Source organism: Eretmochelys imbricata, chromosome 3, assembly GCF_965152235.1.
Source record: "Eretmochelys imbricata isolate rEreImb1 chromosome 3, rEreImb1.hap1, whole genome shotgun sequence".
NCBI lineage: Eukaryota > Metazoa > Chordata > Testudines > Cheloniidae > Eretmochelys > Eretmochelys imbricata.
Window position 1 is genome coordinate 131,485,428 of NC_135574.1, and position 12,756 is coordinate 131,498,183.

General features: G+C 41.2%; 1 protein-coding gene across 1 annotated transcript in view; it reads left to right on the plus strand.

Moving 5' to 3' along the window:
• Positions 1–7,262: 7,262 nt before the first annotated feature.
• Positions 7,263–12,756, plus strand: part of DISC1 (DISC1 scaffold protein) — a 344,543-nt gene continuing 339,049 nt past the window's right edge. Inside the window, exon 1 of the mRNA XM_077813412.1 lies at positions 7,263–7,311. The gene's annotated coding sequence lies outside the window, so the exon portion shown is untranslated. The remainder of the gene's footprint in view (positions 7,312–12,756) is intronic.

Sequence of the window (12,756 nt, forward strand, 5' to 3'; positions counted from 1 at the left end):
CTCTATGTGGGCACATATGATATGCCTACCTGCATCAAGTCAGCTCCAGTCTGTGCGCACCAAGGTCCAAATAATCTGAGTGCCTTCTTATAAATTCTACATGTAAAAATTGTTTTATTAAAATATCTTTCCTTAGCGGTGTTACTTATAATGCCTGAGATTATTAACAATAATAAAAAAGAAAAAAATCTAGTGTTACATTTCACCATGTTTTTCACCACTTATGCTATCTATTTTATTTTATTGTTAATTTTGTTTATTTAGCAAGTTTTAAGAAGTTTACAAATCGTTGCCATGGAAATATCGGAAGCAAAATGATCATTACAACAGTTATATTTTGTTTAAAGAGTCCTCATACAGTCATCAGACCTTTCTGTTTAACAGGCTGTTACCATATTACAGAGTGAGCATCATTACAATACCTCATTTCTAGTGTTTTTTATTAAATTGAGGGAAGTCTCTATATACACATATTTACCAGACCAGGTATGTCTATCAAATGATAATATTCAAATTCTAAGTATTTATCTGTCCATTTTACTGGGTAAATTATCGATGTGTTACTTTTTCCATAACCACAACCTCATGTGTTTTTTTTGAACCATTCCCCAATAGCTGGGCTATTTTTCTTTTTCCAGCGAGAGGCTGCCAATAGCCAAGCAGCTACTAGCAGATGAGAGATTAATTCTTCATCTCCTTTTGTATGATCATTTCTACTAGGAAGCCTCAGCAGGATTTTAGCAAAGGATGATTTGGTAATAAATATTCAATAATTTGTGGTATTTGGTTACGGACTGCATCCCAATACTCTAATGACTAGACATGTCCACCATATATGCATAAAATCTTTTTTTTTTTTAAACCCCAGTTTCTCCAACATCTATCCTCATTCAGTCTCTCTCTCTCTTTTTTAAACTGACTGGCATGAGATACCACTGAAACAGTATCTGAAAGAAATTTTCTTTTATTGTGCTACAGACTGAGATTGTGGGTCCCCTTTTCTCTGTCAACCCTATTCCTCTGTCTGCAGTAATTCGTCTATCCACATCCTTTTCCCAGTGTTGAACGCTTTTTTGTTAGGAAAGCTGTCTGCAAAGATTGATATAAATGTTTTAGGTTCACGGTGTTTGGGCAGTGAAAATAAACTACTCACATGCACTTCCTGGCTTGCATGTATGAGCACAGTGCTGCATCATCTGGGCTGCAAAGGCTTGCAAAGAAACGACATACAGACATACCGTCTTTGTTGATTTTTTTTCTCTCTCTTTAAAATGTATAACATTTTTATTCGCTTTTGTTCTTTTTTTAAACAAAGACTAGATATTGATTCTAAGCTACTGTATGTGATGTTTTGAGGCAAAGACTATTTACACTAGTGCACAGTGAATACAGAAAAGATAAGACTGAAAACACAGCAAATAATATTTATTATTTTTGAACACACTAAACAGATGGTTAATTCTAGCTGTATTCAAGAGTTAGGCACTCACTGTTTGGTTGTTTTGTTCACCATAACTTGGGCTTCCAACATTTACGGAAACATCCAACCTTTCAGATAAGATTTGCTTCAGAATATACAACCCCACTGGTACCCCTCAGGGGCTATGATTCCTTCATTTCAGCATTCTGACATTTTTGAGCTTTCTCTTTATTCTCTCTCTGTCTCTCTATGAAGGATAGGCAATCTTCAGCCCTCTCTAGTTTAAAATCAAATACATATTAACTCCCTCTGTTGAAACTGGTTTTCTTACCTATTTTGGAATATCAGACCCAAAGGTAAAGAGAAAGCAACTTTTCTCTTGGAGTTGCCATAGTGATTTCTGAATTTATCCCTTAGCACGTTGTGTATTTTTTTCAGAGACTAGTCCTTTCTTACTGTGCCGCTTAGATTAGGATTGGAGACCATGGTGTGTTGTAATACTCTTCATTGTTCTGGAGGAAAGGCTACTGCAAAACCCTTTATAAACTAATTTATAATGGGCCTCATTTATAATGTGGCCCATTATAAATGAGTGGATATATAATTTATAATGTGGCCCATTATAAATGAGTGGATTTACACTAGGGAAGAGTTTGGTCCGCTGGGACTGAGCAAAGCATACTGTGGCATCATTAATTTGAAATATATTTGGTTTTTAATTTGATGTAATTTTCATAAAATGCAACCCCCCCCACAACACCACCTCTCAGAGTTAGCTTTGGATGAAGTGAGCTGTAGCTCACGAAAGCTTATGCTCAAATAAATTTGTTAGTCTCTAAGGTGCCACAAGTCCTCCTTTTCTTTTTGCGGATACAGACTAACACGGCTGCTACTCTGAAACCTGTCTTTATGGATACAGTTTCATTTACCAAATAAAATTCTTATCTGGAAAAAAGCTTTAAGACAAATGTCTTTTGATTTAAACTATTAAAAACATATGGCGATTCTATGGGAGGAAGTGTCAGATATTTACAAGTTTCTCATTAGTTTACTTTGAGAACTATATTAGCATAGCTACTGACATTAAGGTACTTCCAATATATTGGTGATGGAAATTAAAATAATGTAATGCCCAATTTAAAGTCTGCAGACACATAGCAATTCTATAATGTGCAGATCTGAAATATAATTTCTTTGTTCGGTGTAATTCCGTAGAGTAATGTAGTATTTAGTTTGCACCTAGCTCTCTACAGAAGATCTGCATGCTGCAGATCAGAGTACTGCATTATACCTCTCAGCTATTCCTTCGTTTTAGACCCACATTTACCTCCATCCCACACACCTTCTATTATCTAACTTTTAAAATAGTATATTACTAGTTGGGAGCCTGTCTCACAATGAACATAATTCGTGCTACTCTCCAGCCTCCCCTCTTATCCCCCCTCCCTTTTCCTTCCTCTGTTGCTGCCTTACAGACTGGTCATTGTTGGGTTGTATGATCATGGCATCAGAGTAAATAATCTAGTCATTCCTTTGCTCCTCTTGCTTTCTCTCAGTTTGTTTGCATACTGCAGCCCTGGTGGGTAAAAATCTTAAAACTTTTGTATCTCTTTAAACAAACAAACAAACAATGCAAACAGCTGTTTGTGACTTGTCTGGGATGGGGAGGGGGAAATGTGCATGACTAATAGCTTAAAATAAAAACCAGCAGGATCTTATTAAAGGGAAAAAGGCAAAATACCACATTTATTGTGAATACAGAAAGAATCCTAGTAAGCAGTTAGTTATAGTTATAACATTCCATTCAATCTCATATTTATTCACACATTCATTCATATACACACATACACACACACACAGGTTCTGCAAGGTTGTTATCATAGTTACCAGCCTTAGAGTTGCTCATGCCAAGCCACTGGCAAGGTGGCCTGGACATGAGGAGGGAGCAGGGCCTTGTCAGATGCTCATCTGATGCTCCTGGAAGTTGGTTTGCAGAATCAGACCCCAAAGTTCTCACTTTTTAGAGTCTATTTTTATAGGAATTTCTTCCTATGCCAGTCTATGGGAATTGCTTCATCATGCTGTTGCTGAATCAATCAGCAGATAGCACATTCCTGACGGCTCCAAGATGTTATCTTGTTCTTTGGTTCTCCCATTCTTGAGGCTGTTGGGTGGATTCCAGTCTGCCCTCCGGGGGGTCCTCTGGTTATTTCCACTTGACGCCTTCTTCAGCCAATGGACACTGGATTCTTAGGCTGGCACCTCCCTGATCATTCAGTTATTATCCACACCAAGCATCCATCCACATACATCCTCTATCTCTATTTTAATACAACAAAAGGGCGGGGAGTCTCTGGGTGCTGTTTCTGTTGTTAGAGTATTGAATGTACTAACGCAATTAGCAGCTTGCAAGTTTCACACACAGAGGGAGAGAAACAGTACCAAAAACCAAGAGACCTCTTAATTAATCACAATCATAGAATCATAGAATATCAAGGTTGGAAGGGACCTCAGGAGGTCATCTAGTCCAACCCCCTGCTCAAAGCAGTACCAATCCCCAATTTTTGCCCCAGATCCCTAAATGGCCCCCTCAAGGATTGAACTCGCAACCCTGGGTTTAGCAGGCCAATGCTCAAACCACTGAGCTATGGAATTTAAACTCTGGGGAATCAAACTCATTTGTGATTTTAATACAGAACTTCTTTAATATGATCCAACACTGGTGGGTAAAAATCTTAAAACTTTTGTATCTCTTTAAACAAACAAACAATGCAAACAGCTGTTTGTGACTTGTCCGGGATGGGGAGGGGGAAATGTGCATGACTAATAGCTTATATATAGCACTTTCCATCTACCAAGAGCTTTACCTACATTGTTGATTACACTGAATAGCACCTCAGTAGGACAAATTGGAACTGGAATAGTAATTTGCTAAACCATATATACATAGGTTTAGGTGATAGAACCTTATTATTAGGAGTTGTATGAGAAATGCAGCATCATGAAAATGAGGTGTATAACAAATGTTATTTCATTTTAAGTTGTTTTGTCTTGTCTTTTCTTTATAGTGATAAGTGGATTGTTCATGTTGAGGATTTAGATAGGGAGAATGAGTAGGCTATGGTTGAAGGGATTTTTCTTGGAGTGAAAGTTCAGCAGGGTTGGAAGTCATTAATATCAGGAGGTGTCATAATGCTGAGTGCAGTCTTCTCTCTTTTTGAGGATGAGAGTGTTAAAGCTGAGAGAGGTTGGATGAAAGAGTTTGTATGTATGGGTGTGAGAGGCTCTTGAATTCTTTTCTCTGCTACTTCCAGGGTAGTGGGGCTGGCAGGGTAGGGTTGCTGAGACCAGGGAAGTGGGTGATTGTTGCTGTCTGTCTCTATTTAGACAAGGTGACAGTATGGTTACAGTGGGGAGGAAAGGTGCAATGGTGGTTGTAACAAGGGGGATTTTTGTTTTGGAGAGGGCTGGCATTGTAGAATGTTGAAGAGGCCCGTAAGTGTGAGAGATGGTTGATGTGAAGTAGTAGTGAGTGGGTGGTAAATTAGGAAGGTTCTGTGGTTTAATAATGACTTTTGCAGCCAGCCCTGGGGTTCACTGTTCAGGTACCCACCTGTGGCGCTTGCATCCCTTCGATGGGTACTGTCAACTGGCCAAGATGGTGGAATAGTGCTGCCATATGTTGGAAATACGGATTTCTGGGACTAGGGAGGAAGGGATATGATGGTTCCTCAGTCCTTTGGTAATTGGCAGAGGTAGACAAGGTAGTAATAGTTTTGAAAGGAGATAGTGTAAACCAGGAACAGGATGTTTAATCTGTGTTCCTTTGGTTTTGCTTATTTCTCTGGAGATTGTGTTGTGAGGAAGCTAAGATCCCAACCTTCGGTTAATGGTAATTAACCTTCAGTCGTTGGGGGGAAAAACCATCAATGATCTATGATCAAATAAAAACAAAGGTTTCTAACTTTGCATGTATTACCACAACCTGGTTGGATGATGTTGCTGGGATGGTTTTGCCTTGTGCTCACTTTGATTGATGATATCCTCTTGATGATGGATAAAGATCAAGTGTGCTTCCTGTAATGAGTGGGTGGAAAAGAGTTTTAATTTGCAGGTAGTTGGTCAGCAGGGTTCCTGTTTAAATGATGATTTTAATGTTGTTGGGGTTTTGTTTTGTATTAATTATATGTTAGAGTGCATAGAGTCTTTTGTAGATGACTTTTTCCTGTTCAGTCAAAATAAATTTTTGAGTAGGGGATACATTTTCTTCATCACGTATCTAGTGTTTATTGAACGGCTTCTTTCAGGCCTTTTAACTCGGGGCTCTAGTTTTGCCCAGTTCTATAGAAATTACAGTTACACCATGCATTTTTTTTTAAAATCTTCCTCTTGCAACACATCAGAAGGTTTCCAAACTGTGGTTATTGATTCCATAGTAATCTGTTGACACTCTCTGGGTGGCTCACTGAATGAAACATTTTGAGAACCAAACAGAGGGGAGGTGGATCCATGATCTCTCTCTAATACATGGGTTTGCAGAACATGGTGACTACAGAACTAGTAAAACTATAAAGAACAAACAAATTTCAGCCAGGACAACAGTAGCTATTTTCAGTGGTAAAACCACCAAAATTTCAAAGATTATGCACAGCCCTAAAACTTAGTCGGGATAGTGATACTTTATAGCGCTTTTGATCCACAGAACTGAAGGTATTTTACAAAAGCGAGTAGACTTAGGTTTATTCGGCTTACCCAGGTGCATGTGCCCCCTTTTATTTATTTATGTATTTATTTATTTATTTTAAGGCAAATTTGACAGGCAGTTTGTCCAGGGTGCAAACTAATAGCTGTCACAAATTTAAAAACAAAATGTCAAACAGCGTAAATATGAGAAAATAGCATGTAAATTGTGTGCTAGTGTGTTTTAATGTTAAACTCATCAAATTGACTTCTTTCCATCAAATATTTTTCATTTTTTATAAACTAAGGGATATGTTAAGTCGTCTCATTTTAGCATAATTATGGGAATGAATGATTTTAATCTTAGCTCACTGCATTTTACATAAAGGTATGTAATTTAATTATATATAAAATGGTCTCATGTCTTAAAACCACAGTAAGAAGTGGGGGAAGTTTAAAACTTTTAAAAAGAGGATTAAAAAAAGAAAAGAGGCAAAGGGAGTTAAGTAGGGAATAAAATAAACCAGAACAACTAAAGCTACCAAAAATGTGTGGCTGTGTGCTTTGAACATACTCTAAAGCAACAGGAAAAAACAGTGCACAATTTAAAAATTGGCGCCACTTCGTGCAGCTCCCATTGGCTGGGAACGGTAAACTGTGGCCACTGGAAATGGCAAACCGTGACCACTGGGAGCTGAGGGGCTCCGTGCCTGCGAATGCTCCAGGTAAACAAAACGTCCAGGCCCGCTAGTGGCTTACCCTGACTGGCCAGGAGTCAAAATTTGCCAACCCTTGAAATATAGGGTCGGCTTATGAAAGGGTCATACAGTTTTTGCTATTTTTACCTATCCATCTTGGGGGGGGGGTCGACTTATAAACGAAGGGCTAATGAACGAGTATATATGGTAATTGGTGTTTGTTGAAAAATCATCTACTTCGGTTTGTAGTGTGTCACTCATTTTACTAACCTTCTAACACTGTCCCTTTCTTGTTAAAGGAATATGGCATCAATGCACTGGTCTTTCACTGTCTTTTGCATCTGATTTGATACATTATTATAGTTTGACATGGAAAAGATCTAATTAGATCATAGTCTAGCTGAATGTAATTTTTCATACAGGTTGTATTGGATCTTTTGTAGTGTGTATTCTAAAGAAGTACAGATAACTAATGGAAAACTACAGTTCCTGGAACTTGGATTTCTAAGTCAGGTATATTTTAGGATTTTTTTGTCCTCATAAAAATGAGTTCTTAATATGTTAATATGTAGCAGATATTTCCACTGATGTGAGCAGGAGAATATCATGTGTAACTTATAATATCTTTAAAAGTTCTAGTATGCCACAGTGTGGCCTTTTGATTTATTTTCTTATGACATAAAATAGCATCTGTGTATGCTGAAATTCAGTATTTCTGTCAGTATATCCTCATACCCAAAGCGGGCATTCTAACCTTAAAAATTTTCTCAGTTTTACAGGAGTTCATCTCAGTCCTTTTTCTCTCACACGCATCTTTGCTTTTGACTCTGACTTTCAGGTATCTGAGCCCAAGGAAGAAAATGGCCAAATTTCATGTCTACTAAACATAACTATTACAGAGTATTTCTTCTGCAAAAACTGAAGCATCAAAGCAGATCATAACTTTCATGTTCTTAGCACATCAGGAAGTTGGTAGAGCTTTAAACATCCTTCTGTAAGACTGCTCATGTGAGCAGTTCCCACTGAGTGAAAAATTCTTTAAATTGTGGAGCCTTTGCAAACCATTTCAAAACTTCTTTGGGTTTTTCTTTTTCCAGTTGTGTTCACAGTCTGAGCAACAGTCAAAAGGCTTTCAGTTTAAGGATAATGGCCATGCTGTTCTACTGGAACAGTCAGTAGATCCCCTTTATTTTATCAATGGAAGAACCCACAAGAAATCTTTGAGTCAGATATTTTATTAAATCTCATTTGCCCTATCAGATATGAGAATAAGTACAGAATTTCAGGCATCTTTAGGTCATGTTCACAGAACAAAAGCTTATAACGTGATTTGGTCTTTTGAGTGGACAGGATTGAATCATGATATAGCCATATTAAAGAATCAAGTATAAGTATGGGAGCCCCAAAGTAGAGGCTAGCCTGTCACTTCTGGAGTCATGATGTCTCATTTGGTTTAGATTACCATTGAAAATTTGTCTTAAACTAAGTCCTCGATGAACTGTTTTTTCATAACATGAAATCCCACGCAATTTGGTTTAGTTACTGGTTCTAAGTCAAGCATGCTGTGTGACCTTGGGCAAGTCACTTAATCTCTGTCTTGTCTGTTAATGCACCTACAAAATGGATGTAATAATACTGTCACGCATCACAGAACTGAGGAGGTTTAATGTCTTTAAAATACTTTACACTCCTTGGAAGAAAAGGATAATAGAAGTAAAAAGTAGTATTGTTTATAACAATGACTTTCAAAAGTTCTATGCCTAAAGCCAACACGAACAACTCTGGTAGAACACTAATACCTTTCTAGGCTTCTATATTAGGCATAGTGCCAGCATTCATCCATTTTGTTAGCCAGCTGTTGCATCCAAAGACCCTGGATTTCCCCCAGTGCTTTGCAAATTATCATTTCTAATTTTAAAGTTAATGTGTCCAATTCAGACTGGTGTAAGCATCAAATCGGTAGAGTTGCACCCACTTGCATCTGTTCTGAATTTGTCCCAGACCATTTAGAGCTTACCTTAAGGGAGAGTAGAGAAGTGACATCCCCTGGCTCAGCACTGCAAAAATCGTTGCAGATCTTTTGCAGCCAGGAGCGGGAGGGTGTCTGTGGTCAGCATGCTCCTATGTCTGGATGACCCTTCCCATGTCCTTGATGGGTGTTTGTGAAATTCGCTGTGAACTTCCTGCTCCAAAATGTCAGAACATCTCATATTTTTCAGCTAGCACAGCAGATTTATTTTATATGATCTGCAGCAACAAGAACGGGGTCACAGGCAAGTAGGAGGTAGCAGTTAATATTGGGAGTGCCTCTACGAAAAGAATGGGATAGACTCTTGCTTGCTACTTCACAAAAGGCCCTGCAGATCCTAGGGACAGCTGTCAACAAATTAACTCAAAAGCCAAGACAAATAAAAACCCCCCCAACATATAAAATACAATATCTGTATTTACAAACCTTTGAACTTGAAATAATTTAAACAGCAGAACAATGTGAATGTTATCATCCACCAAACTCTTTTGATATACACATTGGCAAGACTCCTTTCAGATGTACTTTTTTACCCCATGTGGGCTAGTCGTTTCTATATCCATTAAAATTCATCCAAAATGTACCAAGATATGATGCATCTCATTTACTTATGTTTTGCATGATAATCACACTTACATATGAATCAGACTGGCCTTTTATATGTTTTTCTCTACATTACTTTCTAAATCTAAAGATTTCACTAAAAACTTTGTTTCATTACATATGTTTGTGCCAAGGACTTTGTGTGATACAATAAACTATATCCTAGAAAGATAAAGAGAAAGTACAGTATTAATCTCTTCAAGGATATGTTTAAATATTAAGATAATGAGATACAGAGGAGGTTCTGAGTGAAAGATGGCAAATTCTATACTCTTTTCATTAAAGTAGCTGTGGGAATACTTAGATGACACACACACAGGTTGAGACAGTCATCAGTTAACACACCTCTGGCAAAATTCTTTACTTTTGTTTAAGTTCCAAAGGTATAGTGTCTGTTAATAAATGGCAACCTGTATTTTTGGCTAATATATGTAAAGGCAGAGAGATGGTCAAAGTAAATTGTGGAAGATAATTGCCCTAAGGTCTTTGATTTCTAAGACTTGAATGGTAATGATTTAGTGGGTTTCAAAATAGAAGGTCTTATAAACTGTCACTAGTGTAATGCTATCAAAAAGAATGAATGGAGCCAGTGTACTTTTAGAGATGAATGTGGATAGTGAAAGGGACCAATGAAGAGATTCAGCCCCATTTATTTTGGGGGAAGTGAGTAATTGGTTCCCGAGAACTAGTCAGGACCTAGGACAGAGGTGGGCAAACTGTGGCCCGCAGGCTGCATCCGGCCCGTTGGACCCTCCTGCCCGGCCTCTGGCCCGGGAGGCTAGCCCCCTCCCCCACCCCGGCTGTTCCCCCTCCCCCGCAGCTTCAGATCACTGCACTGCCAACACAATGCTCTGAGTGGCGGGGCTGCAAGCTCCTGGGGCGGCCTGACCCGGTGCTCTGTGCTGTGTGGTGGCGTGGCTGGCTCCAGTCGGGCGGCGCAGCTGCCTGTCCTGGTGCTCTGTCCAGGCACCGCGGTAAGGGGGCAGGGAGCAGAGGGGGTTGGATAGAGGGCAAGGGAGTTCAGGGTGGTGGTCAGGGGGCGGGGGTGTGGATAAGGGGCAGGGTGGTCAGAGGGCGGGGAGCAGGGGGGTTGAATGGGGGTAGGGATCCTGGGGGGGCAGTCAGGAAGGAGGGGGGATTGGATGGGGCAGCAGGGGGCAGTCAGGGGCAGGGTTTCCAGGGGCAGTCAGGGGACGGGGTGGGGGGTGGATGGGGCAGGGTTCTGGGGGGGCTGTCAGGGAACGGGGGGTTGGATGGGACAGGAGTCCCAGGGAGGGTGGGGGCTGTCAGGGCGCAAGAAGGGCAAATAGGGGGCGGGGGCCGGGCCACGCCTGGCTGTTTGGGGAGGCACAGCCTCCCCTAACCGGCCCTCCATACAATTTCTGAAACTCGATGTGGCCCTCAGGCCAAAAAGTTTGCCCGCACCGACCTAGGAGGACCAGCTGGGTCACAGAGGTATGGAGGTAAATGATCAAGAAATTGGAGAACCACAATGGAAGTTGATGGAAGGGGGCTGGGTGTGACTACAGCATCCTAAGATGACTGAAAGACGTTGGCGCCGACACACCCGGATGAGCTTGAGGGACCCAGAACTAGAGTGCGGGAGAAGCAAAGAAAGGTTCTCCATGTGTCAGTGAGGGTCTTACTGTAGCTGCACAATGCTCCATATGCGAGACTGGATATTTTTAGAGTAGCAGTATTCATCAGTGCTGTGTATGTGCCTGGGCAGCCTCATGCTCCTAACCAAGGGCATACAGGGCAGGATGGCCACAACCCTCCTTCACTTTCCTCTTCCTTCCCACAGGCCAGCGTGTATCTGATCTACTAATCTCTCCAGAGACCCTCAACTGGTTTTCTATCAACCTCCTTGGGAGAACATCTTATCTTCATACTTTTTCTTGCAAAGAATATTGTCACATGACTGGGGTGTGGACAGTGATGTCTAGTGTTCGGAGTGGGAGTCAGGCATAATGGCCAAAGCGATAGTCATGCCTAGTGGTTAGAACAGGGAGTCGGCGCGGTTAGAATAGGAGTTGATAGAAATCAGAGGCTAGGGCTGGAGCCAGAGTCAGAAGTCAGGGGCCAGAGCCAAGGGTCACAGATGGAGCCAGGAGTCATAGTGAAGGGTCAGAACTGGAGTCAGAGGCCACATGGGCTTCTCAAGCAGATGTGACTAGAGCTGAGCATCCCTTATAGGTCCTAGTGGAGAAACACTTGCACACAGGCATTGACTGTATCCATTCTTGATGGGGATCAGTCCATCACTGGACAGGCAGGGTCTCATCCCTGAGGTGCTGGAGTCTGCTGTGAGGAGTGGCAGTCAGTGCAAAGCACCTCACATCACTGTACAGGGAAGTGTACAGGGGCCTGCAGCAGTGCCAGACTCTGGACAATCTAATGAGTGCAGTTGGCCTGCAGTAGCCTGCCTGATTGGTTTGAAGAGTCAGCAGACTGCCTTTTAAACCAAGCAGCAGTAGCAGTTCAAAGCATTTGCCCATGGCTGTAATAGCTCCTGCACCTGCTTGTTTCCAGCTTCACTCCTGCCTTGTTCCAGCCCTGTCCCTGCCTTGCCTCACTCCAGGTGACCCAGGTCTGACCGTCTGCTCTGATTCCTGACCTCTGACTCCAGCTCTGACCCTCGGCTCTGGCACCTGGCCTCTGCCGCCAGGCTCAAATTCTTGGCTACTGACTCCTGTTCTAACCAGTAGGCCTATCTCCTGCTCTGTATATTAGGCCTGACTCCTTCAACCACTGGGCACATCCATCCTTGTCCCAGTCATGTGTCACCTTCCTCTTCCTCTCACATCTGTGTGAGTTTTTTCTCTTTGGTACCTTATTTCTCCTCTTTATTTTCCCTCTCCTTTTTTCCATCTGTCTAATAGGTGTCTGGCTCAGCAGCCAACACTACTGTAAGCCTGTGATCAGGGAGTTAACTAAAAGCAATGCCCTAAACAGCCCTATGCTGGTACAAGTTTGCCAGGTCTTGGTGTGGCTGATCAGACCATGTGCTGTGTCTGTGTTTTTCAGTAGTGAGGCTGCTAGTGAAAGTCAACCTCAGAGACAGAAGCTGTATTTTCTCTCTCTGCTGTTCTTTCTCTCCTCTTTTGTATGTGTTTGTCTTGTTTTGTCATTTTAGGAAACAGGATTGGACTTTAACAACAACTACAGCAGCTCCAGCCCATCTCAACTAACTTCTCTTTTCCACAAAAGGACAGCTATTAGCGTATTTAATATCATCTAACAGACTGTCAAACGGGGTGGGGGGCTTTCCTTCTGAAATACCTCTCCAGCTAAAGGGAAAGGGAACAAAGGATGTTGAAATGAAA